Below are 12,830 nucleotides of genomic sequence, written 5' to 3' on the forward strand. Positions count from 1 at the left end.
AGAAATTAATCAACAGACCCTTAAAAAAAATATACATTAAACTTTTGTTGAGTATGGGAACACATACTAGTCTTTGTGTAGAGAAAGGGCTCTGAAAACCAAGTGATGAGCATAAAAGAGGCTGACTTTGTGTGGTGAAGGGAATAAATTAAATCGGTTTATGAATGTATAGCCTACTGAATCATGTTTGTTAACTAAACTCTTAGTCATTAGATACCTTGAGCCTGTCTGGAGATCCTGAAAAGTTTAAGTGTATGGGCCTGATCTTTCTGAATTGGGCAAGAAATTGTCCTGAGCTTTGTAGTAAATAAAGGTGCTTCTGTTTTCATAGAAACTCTTTCACCACCACCAAGCAGCAGCTGAAGAAAAGAGGTCTGTGTGAAAGATGTTAAGAAACTGTAAAAATGTTTGAATAGCATGACAAATGAGAAAGGGTAAAACTACCTTTGTACCAGGCTTATGGTCACTTGAAAGAGATTATAAACTATTTCTGTATGGATGGTTTAGAGACATTTCATGAGGTGTGGGCATTGTAACATGATTTGTGCTAAATTATTCTATGTATCTCTGGAGATCAGAAATCTTCCAGGAGGGAAGATGTACAAGGAAATGCCTTATACTTGCTTACTTGAAGGCTGTACTCCTTATTACAAAGGAAACCTGTTATATCTTTGAAAAGTGATAGCTGTTGAACTGCAGCTTTTATGAAAATGCCTTTTTATGATACAGTCATAGTGCAAACAATCTGAAGAAACAGGTAGAATATTGCTCCTAAGATACATTACTAAGAATGGTAATTACTGCTGTAATTTAATGAGTTAAACATTTATTGGACCTCACAGATTTTATTTCATGTCACTCTTAGTATTTTTTTAATGATAGATATGGATGATAAAGTTTAAGAAAATGGGCTTTTGTATATAGCATTCCTCACCTGTTTGTGATTTGTGTCCAGTCACTTGCCATATTGTGTTACTTCTGTTCTTAGTACCTGTTCCTGCCTGATCTTCAGCAACCAGGTTTGCTCCCCCAGAAATCAGGGAGGATCAGAATAGAGCTTTCCTCTACGTGACCCTATGCTTATTTCCCTGAGACTTCTAATGAGCTGACAGACTGTTGCATTAGTAGCAAAAAATGTCTGTCCACTGAGAAGTATCATAAATGTCATGTGAACTTCCATCAAGTCAGGTATCCATCTCCTGAAGAGCCTCATGTAGTGCAAGAGATTCTACTTTGTGTGGAGTGGAGCACATCGAGCAATTTGGCACAGTTTTTACATCACATTTTTCTTTCTTTTTCCCCAGTTTTCTACAGACGCTGTGCATGAAGACTGCTTAATTTAGCAGGGTTTTGAAAAATCAGTCCCTTTCACTCTAAAATGAGCTATATCTGCTCATGAACACAGGATAATCCCTGCTTGCTCCACAGATCCACCTTACTTGTACAAAAGGGAGAGATTTGTTTCAGCTTCATTATTCATCTTTTAATTATCTGTTAACATAACGTAAAATATCATCATCTGGTGAACTTAAAGTTGCACTGCTTTTATATAGAGAATTATGATTCACGGGAAGGAGTGCCAGAACTACCTAGTGAGAACTGTGCAGTGAAGTCTTCCCCTGTTCTTCTACATTTCACCTACATTCCAGGAGATTTTGTGGAGTATATTGCAGGGATTCAGGTCATGGCTTTTTCTTTTCCTTTTTTGATAATAAACCATGTCACAGTAAGCCATATCAGGTTTGAGGATTAGTCCTAAAACACTTATTAAAATAAGATATATAATGGTTAGGATGCTGCTTTCAAGTCTCAGTATTTTTCAGACTGGGTTTTGGACACCAGAAGGTCCATGAGTTATTTCTAAAGAACATGCAAAAGAAGAGCAATCTTGTGTTCTGTAAACTTAAGTTTGTTATTCTAGGGTATGGCACTAAGGGACACAAATGGAGACAAATCAAGATACGCTAAGGCAAAGCACAATCCCATGTGTATATTACACTGAAATCTAAACTGCAATTGCAACTTTCTTAACAAGCTTCCTTACATAAGGCTCCTGAAATGTAATGAGTACTCATCTTTTATGTGTGGAACTGAAGGCACTGAACAACTTGTAAGAACGGGTGTTTTTGTTAGCTGTCCTACACAAACGCCTTTTTTTTCAAAGGAACCCAAAGATTTACCATCTAAATCCCTTTGCACAGTTCCATTAGAGAAAATGAGCAGACACTTTCACTTTGTATTGGTAGACAATCTATTTCAGTTAACTGAGTACTCAGGCACTCTTCTGAGGAAACAAAGTAGCACAAGCACAAGGTGCATGGCTGAACTCTCACAGCTGTGCAGATGCTCTGTTCTGCTTGAAAATATCCACCTTGGAGGCTCTTAAACAGCCCAAGCTCCTCTTGAATTTAGATATGAAGGTGCTTACAACTTAGTTGCATAATGGATATTGAAGAACTCTACTAATTGTTTTACTCTATACTGAGCTTAGGTAAAAATCTTTCATGTTTCCTCCCTAGCTTAGAAAAACTCTGGTTAATTTTGAAATTTTCTTAGGAATCTATACAAATCATTGTTATATGTGTTGTACCTGTCTAGGAAATAGCTTTATGCATAGTGTTGTCAAATAAGACTCATAAAAAATTCTGGCATTAGAAACATCAACCCATATGTTTTGTTACTTATTTGTACTCAGTACAAGGGTTTTTATGTCTCTCCCTTAAAGTGTAATGATATTGTGTGGGTTAAGGAAACTTCAGTTCTCTTCACACTGTACTGAACATTGTGCAAACGTGTTTTTTATAGCTGAAAATAAGACACTCAGTTTGCTAGAGCAGTGGAGTATTGATTGTATCTAGTATGACATTCAAATATGTAATAATTTCTAGAAAGAATTAATATGCTTTGCAAGAACCTAAACTTAGCATTTTGAACTTTTCCTTTCTTGAAGTTGTATTCCCTCTGATATTTACTGTAAATCAGAACCATGCTTAAAGATACTTTGCCTCTACTCAACTCAGGAATGGTAGCTTAAACTAAGCTCTTTCATAAAAGAAAGCATTTTACTGCCTCCCAAAATATCAGTAATTTGAATATATATTGTTAAGGCTTTTCTGCCTGGAATATTATTTGCTCATGGGAATAATGCTTGGGAAATCTCTTGATGCGTGATATTCTTGCAACTAAATAAGTCCTTTAATAAAATGCCAGAAAGAAAATGTAGATTTAAGTCAGAAGTGTGCAACAGTGTGGATAGAGTCAGAAAAACTGGGTGCAACAGTTTTTTGTCTGCGTATCTCTGCTGTATTACATTACCACCCATCACAGAGTGCAACATTAAATGCTCATGTCCTTATCTAAGCACACTGATACTGCAAAACTGTTGTATCTGCCTGCAGCTGAATTCCACATTGTTCTTATGTTCCTTCGAGTATGGATGCAGTTGCTCTCAGTACTGGAAACTTTGCAACTACTTTAACAAAAAATGTATTTTGTGATTTCAGCTGTGTTTATTCAAAGGCTTTGCAATGAATACTGGTGAAACATCATCTGCTGTTGGTATATTTTGGGCTATGCTTTTATCAGTAGGATTCATTCTAAGATATGCACTTAGCCACACTCTGAGCCAGGGTGATGTGTAAGTCCTGATAAAGATTGTACTTATCAGAAATTGGGTAACTGAATATGCTTCTGACCTGCTGCTGTTAAATGTGCAACAGAAAAGGATGCTCATTGCTAGATCAATGAGCTGATTACTCACTTTGAGAAAGCATATAATTTCTGTTAGCCTAACAGAAGAGCAGCTGTAGCTTCACCCAGAGGCCAGAGATGGTGCCTGAAGAGGAGAATCTTGAAGAGGGCAGTTATCCTGAAGAGGATAATTACAAATGGTACTTCCCTTGCGTACCCTGTCTTCTTCAGATCTGCTGATTACAAAAAAAGAAGCTAAGTATTTTGAAAAAATTCCTTCTAGAAGGGTTCAAATGCAATGTGTACTTTGGATAGCTTACAATGTTTTTGTGACTGCCTTCCAAAGGCAGGTGAGTCAGGTTTGCACCTCTTTGTTTAGTAGCTAAACTGCCTGGGGAACCAAAATGTGTATGTTTTCCTGAAGAGATCGAAAATCTTGAATCTCTTGTCTTATCATATTCCTCTGCTATTTGAATACATTCCACAAATCTCTGTTGCCATGGAAAGCTTCTCTGAATGGCTCCTTGAACTCTGTTTTGCCTTCCTCTTGAAGGAGCTCCTTCCCATCTGCCTGTCCAGTTGTCCTCCCTGCCAGTGTCTTGCCCAGAGCTGCTGGAGCATGCTAGGCACACAGAGGTGGCTAGTCCAGGAGTCCTGGCTCAGAAAGGAAAAGCACACAGTTACAGGCACACAAAGCACAAGGCTTTGCATTTCTTTTATTTGCTTAGTATTTTATATTTACCATTTGGTGAAAGGGGGTGGAGGAGGAGGTTGTTTGTTGCCTTCATTCTTACTTGTTAAGTGTAGATTTATGGAAATTTCTGAGTTAATGTTTTCTTATCCCAACACAGGTGAGAAGTATTTTAGCATTCAACTGAGACCAAATGTTTTCAGATAAGAAGGTTATGTATTAAGGCACATTTATTGGTATTTAATTGTACATATATCTTTCTACATAGTGTTTGACACTTACGCACTCTTGAAATATGTGCTATAATCAGGTTATTTGGCTCGATTCAGTTGCCATTAAAAAATAGATTGTTGCTGATTCTGGATTTCATGCTGGAGTCTTGGCTATAGCATATTTAAGTGTTACTACTTTTAAGTAAAGTTTTGCTTCTGTGTGCAGTATTAGTAAGAGTGGATGGTGCAGGTTTTAAAGCTCCTAATGGTAAAAACTGGATGAATATAGTTTTTGCAGAATTCAATGATGCATAAGCTGGGAGCTGTTTGTGATTGTAGGTTTTTCTTGTACAATATTTGTTGTATGTAAGAGAGAAAAATTGAACAAAGAGCCATGCTTGTCCTTAGCCACTCTAAATTGTTGTTCTAAACTAATTTTCCTATAGCTTGGGGGTGTGCAGTACATATCTAAATAACTCTGGGACGTCATTTTATAATGAAGTAAAATTGTTAGTTTGTGAGATACCAAACAGCTGGAATGAATATTTAACCCAGGGATAAACTATTGTATAGCATTGATTCTTGAGCATTTCCATAACCTATTCAAACAACTTAGGTTTTTTAGTTTCTCAACAATAGTAATATAAACACATGCAATTTTTCTTAGCTAACATATTATCATTAAACTGAAAAAAATATTACCAAAACTATGTATTTTAATTTAACAGGTTCCCCAAAATATGTCAAGTAAGTGGGATTATAGTGTATTCAGTGGATGGCTCACAGTAATTTGTGTACATAGTGCAATTTATGGCTGCTTGGGTGACTGATCTTGCAAGAAAAAAAATGAATTAGACTCATGCTGTGAAAAACTGTTAACCAGACAAAATGAGTTTGGTTAAGACTAATGACAGAACCTTTTGGGGCAGTAAAATATGTAAGACTAAACTATTAGAATGAAATTTTACTTACTAATATATATCTTTTTAGTACAGATTAGTGTTCTTCACTTTTTATTGAAAGAGGAAGATAAAACAGTGCTTTTAAATTTGTTTCTAATTTTTTACTTCCTTGGAAATCTTAGAATCTTCCTTTGTGTTAGAGATCCATCTGCCTGTAGTAAAACATGACCATCAATAACTCATTTTGAAACCAGACAGTGAAACCCTGTATACAAGGTTGTTTTCAGTAAGCATGGTTGTTAACAGCAGGATTGTTTTCAAGATTTATAAATAGAACTAGCTGTCTGCTCCAAGAAATAGTATAACTCACTGTAAACTAAATGCTTTGATTTTTATGCTCATTAAAGATTCCCAAAATGCATATGAATCAAGAGAAGCTCATCTCTGATGGCCTTATGGGAGCAGGTGTTGTTCAAAGTAAATGAACTAATTGATTTGATACATAATTCTCTGTAGTCACAGAGTGAAACTTGAGGAAGGTGAGATATTCCATGCATCTCACCTTCAAATACTCCAATTCCATGTAGTATTATTGGAGTATCTTCACAACAATTCTGTCTTTGAAAAGTCATTAACTTTCCTGGTGCTTCTCCAGTCATTCATGACAACTGTTTGAAGAGTTTTCAATGAAAGGACGAACTCAAAGAGATCTCCATGTGAACTACTGGTGTTTCTTGAGGTGAAAGATGTGTTGGATGGCTAATGTAGTCATTTTCCCATGGAAAATTAGGACTTCTTGGGCTCGTCAAGAAACTTTTCCACCAGTTTAGTGCTGACTAATTACATTAATAAAGCAGAAGGGCACTGTTCTTAACAAATCATGAGAAAATCAGACACTTCAATTTAAAAAATGAGAAAATATCTGCAGTCGTGGCAAAGAGGCACAAGAGAATTAATACTCAGCTGTAACCTGTGGTGTAAAATCTGTCCTTCCTGTTAACTAATTGATCTGCAAAGTCACACATTTTTCAATATTTGTTTTCATCATGAAATACTTAGAGGAAATGAGAGTTTTGTGCAAATCTCATCTTCATAAAGAAAAACTACTTCAGGATGATGTTAATGCTATACACTGACATACAGCATCACCTGATCCTCTATTGGATAAAACCCGACTGATTTATAACCAAGAAATATGTGAATATATGAAGCATATACAATTGGTCTGAAAATACCTTTTATTTTCCTTTATCTTACTTTTAGGGATCAGTTCTCTAATTCTTACATGTTGGGCTTCTCTTTCACCCCAAAAGCTCTACAACAGCTGTTACTCATCCAAATAGCTATGGTACAGCCAGCTCTATGCTGCCTTTGTGCAGAATCACAATTTTGCCCTTTTTTGTTGAAATATTCATAGTGTAAGAAATTTCTGTAACAGTGGAAGTTGAAATTTATCTAGAAAACAGGCATCTTGTGAATAAACCTTTCATCAAATCACCACACAAAAATGCCTGCTGGTTTGCATGAATCTTTCCAGGATTTTACCAAGTTTGGGCCCAGGATTGTCTATGTCATTTCAGCCTTTGAAAGCATTTTTCGCTTGCCTGTCCTGCTTGAACAGAAGCTCAGACTGAGACACCAGAATTTCCAATGTTTGAACCATCCAGGAATGAAAACCCAGATGGTGCCCTCCAGCCCAGGGAATGGTTCATGAGCTGTGTGCTAAGCTAGTTGTCTTCCATAATGAAGTGATGTTGTTTCACAGTGATGACAGGTTAAGTTACTTTAGTTCATTAGGCATGACACTGTATTATTCAAAGGATGGAAAGGACCAAAAACAGGTGGACTATGTGATGACCTGTAGAAACCTGGTTCTTGTTCCTTTGTGTTTGTCATTCCAGTATTGAAAAAACAGTGATAAAATTCAACTTTTGAAGCTGGCCCAGAGAAGTTAAGTAGTAAGAAATTGAATGTATATATAAAAGGAAAAAAACCCACAACATACCAAACAACACAACCCCCCAGAACACTGTCTGTTATCTAGCAAAATTCTTAAGATAAAACCATGACCTTAAAATACAGAAGCCTCTGCAAAATGAACTCCTGCAGGCTCCCTCTGGAAATGAGAAAGGACATGCTTGATTAAACTGGTGCTAACCTTTCAAAATCACATTTCTGTGATATTTATTCCTTGGAATAATAAAAGGGGACATGTCAGATGTTGGAAAGCCATAGTGCACTCCCTTGCTTGCTACTGCCCTTTTCTAATGTGTTACTCTCCCAGAGCAAATATTAAAAATAAAAAGTAAGGCCTTGGTTTGTCCCTTTTGGTGACCTTTATACATTTTGTGGCTCTGCATTTGCTCCAGTTAAATTACAGAGTAAGAAAATTTCTATCCTCTTTCTGGGTCTGCAAGAAGGCCTAAATCTTCTCAGTGCAAAATGGTAGAATGCATTCCCAGGTTTATGTGGACGCATTGAGAGAACATAAATTCTGTTTATGGGGTTTTCAGGACTCCACAGAGCCCCTGCCCTGCTGTCCCCTCCCTCCCAGCAGCTTAGCCCATGCCTTGGGAAGGCTGGCACAGATGGTCCAGGTATTGCTGGACAAGGACAGGGTGACAAGTTAGGCTCCAGGTCAAATGCAAGGAGCAAGTCAGTATCTGCTGGAGCTGAACATGGGCCTGGCTGCAGCTGAACTTGACTCAAGGTGATAGCAGCTGGGGGGATCCCAAGCAGGGCAATGGTGGCTGGTTGGCAATGCCTGGGGCCTGGGCAGCTCCAGAGCCCACATGGGAGGGCAGGAGTGCAGCTCCTGGAGAGTTTGGTATTAGCAGAGAAACCTGAGGGCCAGGACTCATGCATGTTTTTCTAAGTGTGAGACTAGAGAGGTGACAGACCCTTGGGAAGCAAGTCTTCTCTGCTCTTTGTAATAATTAGTAAATAATTTCCACCCTCTCATGTTGCTCTTCTTTGCTTTTGTAATATTTCCCCCAAATTGCTCCCATGCTGATAATGGGGGAGTTTTCTCTTTGGGTGCCTCAGCAAGATGTTTGTGTTGGGAATTGCATATTTTATATTGTTAGTGAATAGAGACAGAAATTAAATAGCCTAAGCATTCAGAAATGTGCGGAGTATCTTGGGAGGAAAGGTTTTCCTTTTTGCTCCCCTCTAGTGTTTGCATTTACTGAGTTTTGCATGGGTCAGTGGACCACAATGGAAGGCTGCATGGCTAATACCTAGATATTCCTGACAGAAAAACATGGTTCACTTCACATTTACCTGAGGATCATTACATCATTTTAATTAATGTAAGAAAAATGGTACCAAAGTAACACACTGCAAAATCAAGTATTTATCTACATTTCAGATTGGTACAAATAATTTCCTTCTGTGTATTTTTGATACGATACTAAATTGTTCAGCTTAAGTTCATAACTGATTTCTGGCTTTTAGTTATTTCAGTCTTCATAAAATTTCCAAATAGCTACTACAGTTCATTAAACAGGAAACAGCTTGCACTGTGTATGTAGACCTAGCATCACACGCATTAAATCTGTTACCAAAATGGAATATCTAAGGTACAGTGGTGTAAAATAGGAGAAAAATATTTGTTTTCTGGATCTCTATGGAAGCTACAGAGTGAGTAAGAATGAAGTAATTAAGATAACTTTAAAGTCCTACTTGTAGTCCTGTCATAATAATCTTGTTTCTGGCTGAATAAAATCATCCTTTGGATTGTTTTTTAAACTATATTTCATATTGTTTTTTGTTTCCTGTCGTAATACTGTCTTACCAGTGAAACAACTTCCCTTGACAAGTCTGCCAAGTGGAAAATCGATTTGGTCTTATGCTGACCCCTGTTTTGTTCTGGTTTAACATTTATTTTTCATTTAACAAAAGGTATACTCTATTAGATAATAAATGCTTCTTTCTTTAACCAACTATTGCAGCTTTTTCCCTAGTAGGCAAAAACTGCTGTCAGGGCTTGCTTCAGCTGTTACAGCAGCTGTGAATATGCCCTGCTGATCTCATGGAAAAGCTGGAGCTGGGAAACTAAGGTGTCATGAAAACAGCTGAGGATGAGGTTTCAAGAGAAATATTCCTGTAATTTGTTGGAATTGGGAAAGTGCAGTGTGCAGTTCTGACAACAGTGACAGATTTATAGACTCAGTACACTAATTAAAAAGCAACTTACTCTAATATATTAATTTATGAAATGACAGCACCAAAGAGGGCTGCTCTGTGTGCAAGCATGGAAATGCTGAAGAGCCCTTCTCCTGTAATGACAGAATTGTATACAAAATTCAAGAATAACGTTAAACAAGAAGCAATTGAATTCATTCTGGTGTATCACATGGTACAGTTTCATTGCACCCCCAGTCCAACAATTTCAATAGATGGGGCAACTTATTTCTGATGTGTATTTAATGCACCTCTGGCTTTATCACTGTGTTCCTACTTCAACAATGACTTAGATGAATGTCTTGATAGATGACAAGGTGACAGCTAAATGAAAACAACTGAAAAAATTGTGGTTTACACACATCTATTCAGTTTGCTTTTGAATATAGTAAAGTAGACCTTAAAATTGTTATGTGTATCAAAATACTAAGTCTCTACAAAGCAAAGGAATCATAATGCTCATTCAGGAAGAATGTGAAGCTTTAAAAACCCCAAAATTAACATCTGTAGATGTTTAAGGATACAGTAGTTGAATCCATTATACTTTAACTTATTTGCTGTTTCTTTGCTAATTATTTTCTCCCTAAACATAATAGATAAAACATCCTTGGATATTTTCCTTATAGGCATCTAAATATCTGTTAAAGTTCCTAAAACTACAATTTACTTGTAATCATCCATCTGTTTCAAATTCATTGTGAACACGTACAGTCATATCTTCAGCTCTATAAAAGCATCATATGAACTCAGCAGAGTTACATGGAATTTTTTCAGATGAGAATCTTATTTGTGATACTTGTATTTCCTTTTTTTTTTGGACAGAAATTTGTTTTCATCATATGACTAAATTTTTTTTCCATCTTTCTAATCACAAATTGATAGCAATTGCCTGATTTTGCCTGAAGTTCTCATTCAGAATTATGTGAAAAGGATTAATGCAATATGAGTGTGAACTTTAAAAAGATGTTTAATCAAAACTCTTTTCATAAGCTATTTTTTTTTAAAAAATATTTAAAAAAGAAAAGACTTGTTTTTAGTACTTTGCTTGTGTTGTCAGCCCCCTGCAATGGTGACATAGGTTGTGCACATGGCTGTTGCTAATGGCCAGGGAAGATGACAATGACTGCTCTAGGTTAGAAATCTGTATTTACTAGTTAGAAAGGTCACACTTGGAAATGTCCCTGTGCACTGGCTTTTTTCCCCTCAAAGACTTCATCTTCAGTTGCCTTATTGTGATGCACGAAGGACTCTGGTATATCTATTGTTTGAAATAATGATTCCACTATATTATTAGTCATAACCTTATATAAAAAATGGAGTACGATGAAAGGATTTGGTGGAAGAAATAGTCTATTCCATTTATTATAAATTGTTGTAATTATTTTTACTCTTAGCATAGTCAGAAGTAAAGACCAGGATAGAAGCCAAAGAGGAAATTTTGAAGTGGTTGACTTTACATTACAATATTTTTTTTAAGTTCAGTTAGGAAGCTACAGCAAACTTGGATTCATGACATTGTCTCTAGGTATCTAATTTACTTTGAAATAATAAATCAGTAGCTAAACTATTAAATGCTGACTCTGAGTAGATTTTCTGTGTGTTGAGTTTCTATAGCTGTGTCTCTAGCTGAAAAGCTTGGTTATTTGTTCATTTTTAAGTATACAGTCTAGGTCACCGTGAAATTCAGTTCTTCTTCCAGATATGTTTTATAACTGTCCTGGTTTGAGCCAGGAAAGAAAAAAATTCAGTTTTCATTGAGTTCATTTAGTTCATGATTGCAGATTTTCATCTATCATAATAACATTTGTAATTAACCTCAAACTACTGCAGGTCTGGCACGGGAATCCAGAATGCTGTCTTGGACATACCAAAGATTATTTCATTACCACCAGTGGGGTGTGTTTTGTATCTTCAATATTGCTCTTCACATTCTGACACAAGTTGTAAGACTTTCATTGCAGTCAAGATATATAAAATCCCAGTGTCAGGTTCTTAACAACTGGAAAGTAATAACTCTTCTCATCTTTATTAAAAAAAATACAGACACTACTCAGTTTGCTCTGAATACATTTCCATAGACGAAGTACAGAACTTGAAGAGCTGAGCTCCCTTTCTCACTAGTAATTGTGTTTAACAACACCACCTTGCCATGAAACCTAAGCCAATTATTCTCTTTCTGTTCCCCATTAGGGTAAAATAGGATAGCAGTTCACAACCATGTTCATAAAACTCTTTAAATTAAAAGCACCATGTGTCTCTTTCCTGTGAAGGCTGTTTCAGAAATCTTGAATGGTTAATATCTTATTTTTAAATGCTAAGCTTTTCTTTCAACAGGAGTTCCTTCTTTCGGTATCTGAAAGTTATGCTTCTAAGTTGCCACTACTGGTCAGGGATAGATACTGAAGTCAAATGAAAATAATTTTATACCTCCATGTACATAGCTTTGGTAGTCTGATAACTGTTAGGTATATAAATCTAAAATGTAAAATTAAAAAAGTAAATCTAGAACTCACAGCAACTTGGTAAAAATAAACCAATTAAAAAGTTTGTAATTTAGTGCCAGCAAAATAGATTGTGTTGCTTATTTCTGATAGATGATGTCAAAATAAGAGGCACCTGCCCTTTTGCTAGATGAAATGCTATTAATACTGTGAAAGTCTAAGACAAATACTAGAAACAAGTCTTACAGCAATCTGAGAGCACAGCTGTATCAGGCAATGCAGCTAACAGTTACAGACTGAGGCCATTGTTTGAATTTACTTCCATTTAAGTCCTTTAATGAGAACACAGGCAGTTTGCTGGTGGTCCCTGGAGTCCCATCCTGTTAGTTCTACATCAGACAGCACTGGGCCATGTGCTCTGACTGGAGTGTGACCAGTGTTGAGCCCTCAAACAGCAGTTCCCAGTGCCTGGTGACAAGGAATCTACTTCTGCAGAACTTGACAGCTTTCCACCAAGTCTAATAAACCTGTGGAAATTAAGTATCCCTCAGACATTTGGTCTGGAAGTACAGTGCTTATTCATATATATATGTATTCACAGTATGTGCATTGCAACTTATTTCCATTGTAGCTAAAAATTGGCAAGGATTTATTGGGTCACATTCCTAATAAGTGCGATGAATCTAAAGCTACCTGCTGGAGATGAGTT

General features: G+C 36.6%; 1 protein-coding gene across 1 annotated transcript in view; it reads left to right on the forward strand.

The window, feature by feature from the left end:
- GRIN2A (glutamate ionotropic receptor NMDA type subunit 2A) overlaps window positions 1–12,830 on the forward strand; it is a 160,304-nt gene that overhangs the window by 74,242 nt on the left and 73,232 nt on the right. The gene's annotated exons all lie outside the window — the stretch shown is intronic.

Source organism: Apus apus, chromosome 14, assembly GCF_020740795.1.
Source record: "Apus apus isolate bApuApu2 chromosome 14, bApuApu2.pri.cur, whole genome shotgun sequence".
NCBI lineage: Eukaryota > Metazoa > Chordata > Aves > Apodiformes > Apodidae > Apus > Apus apus.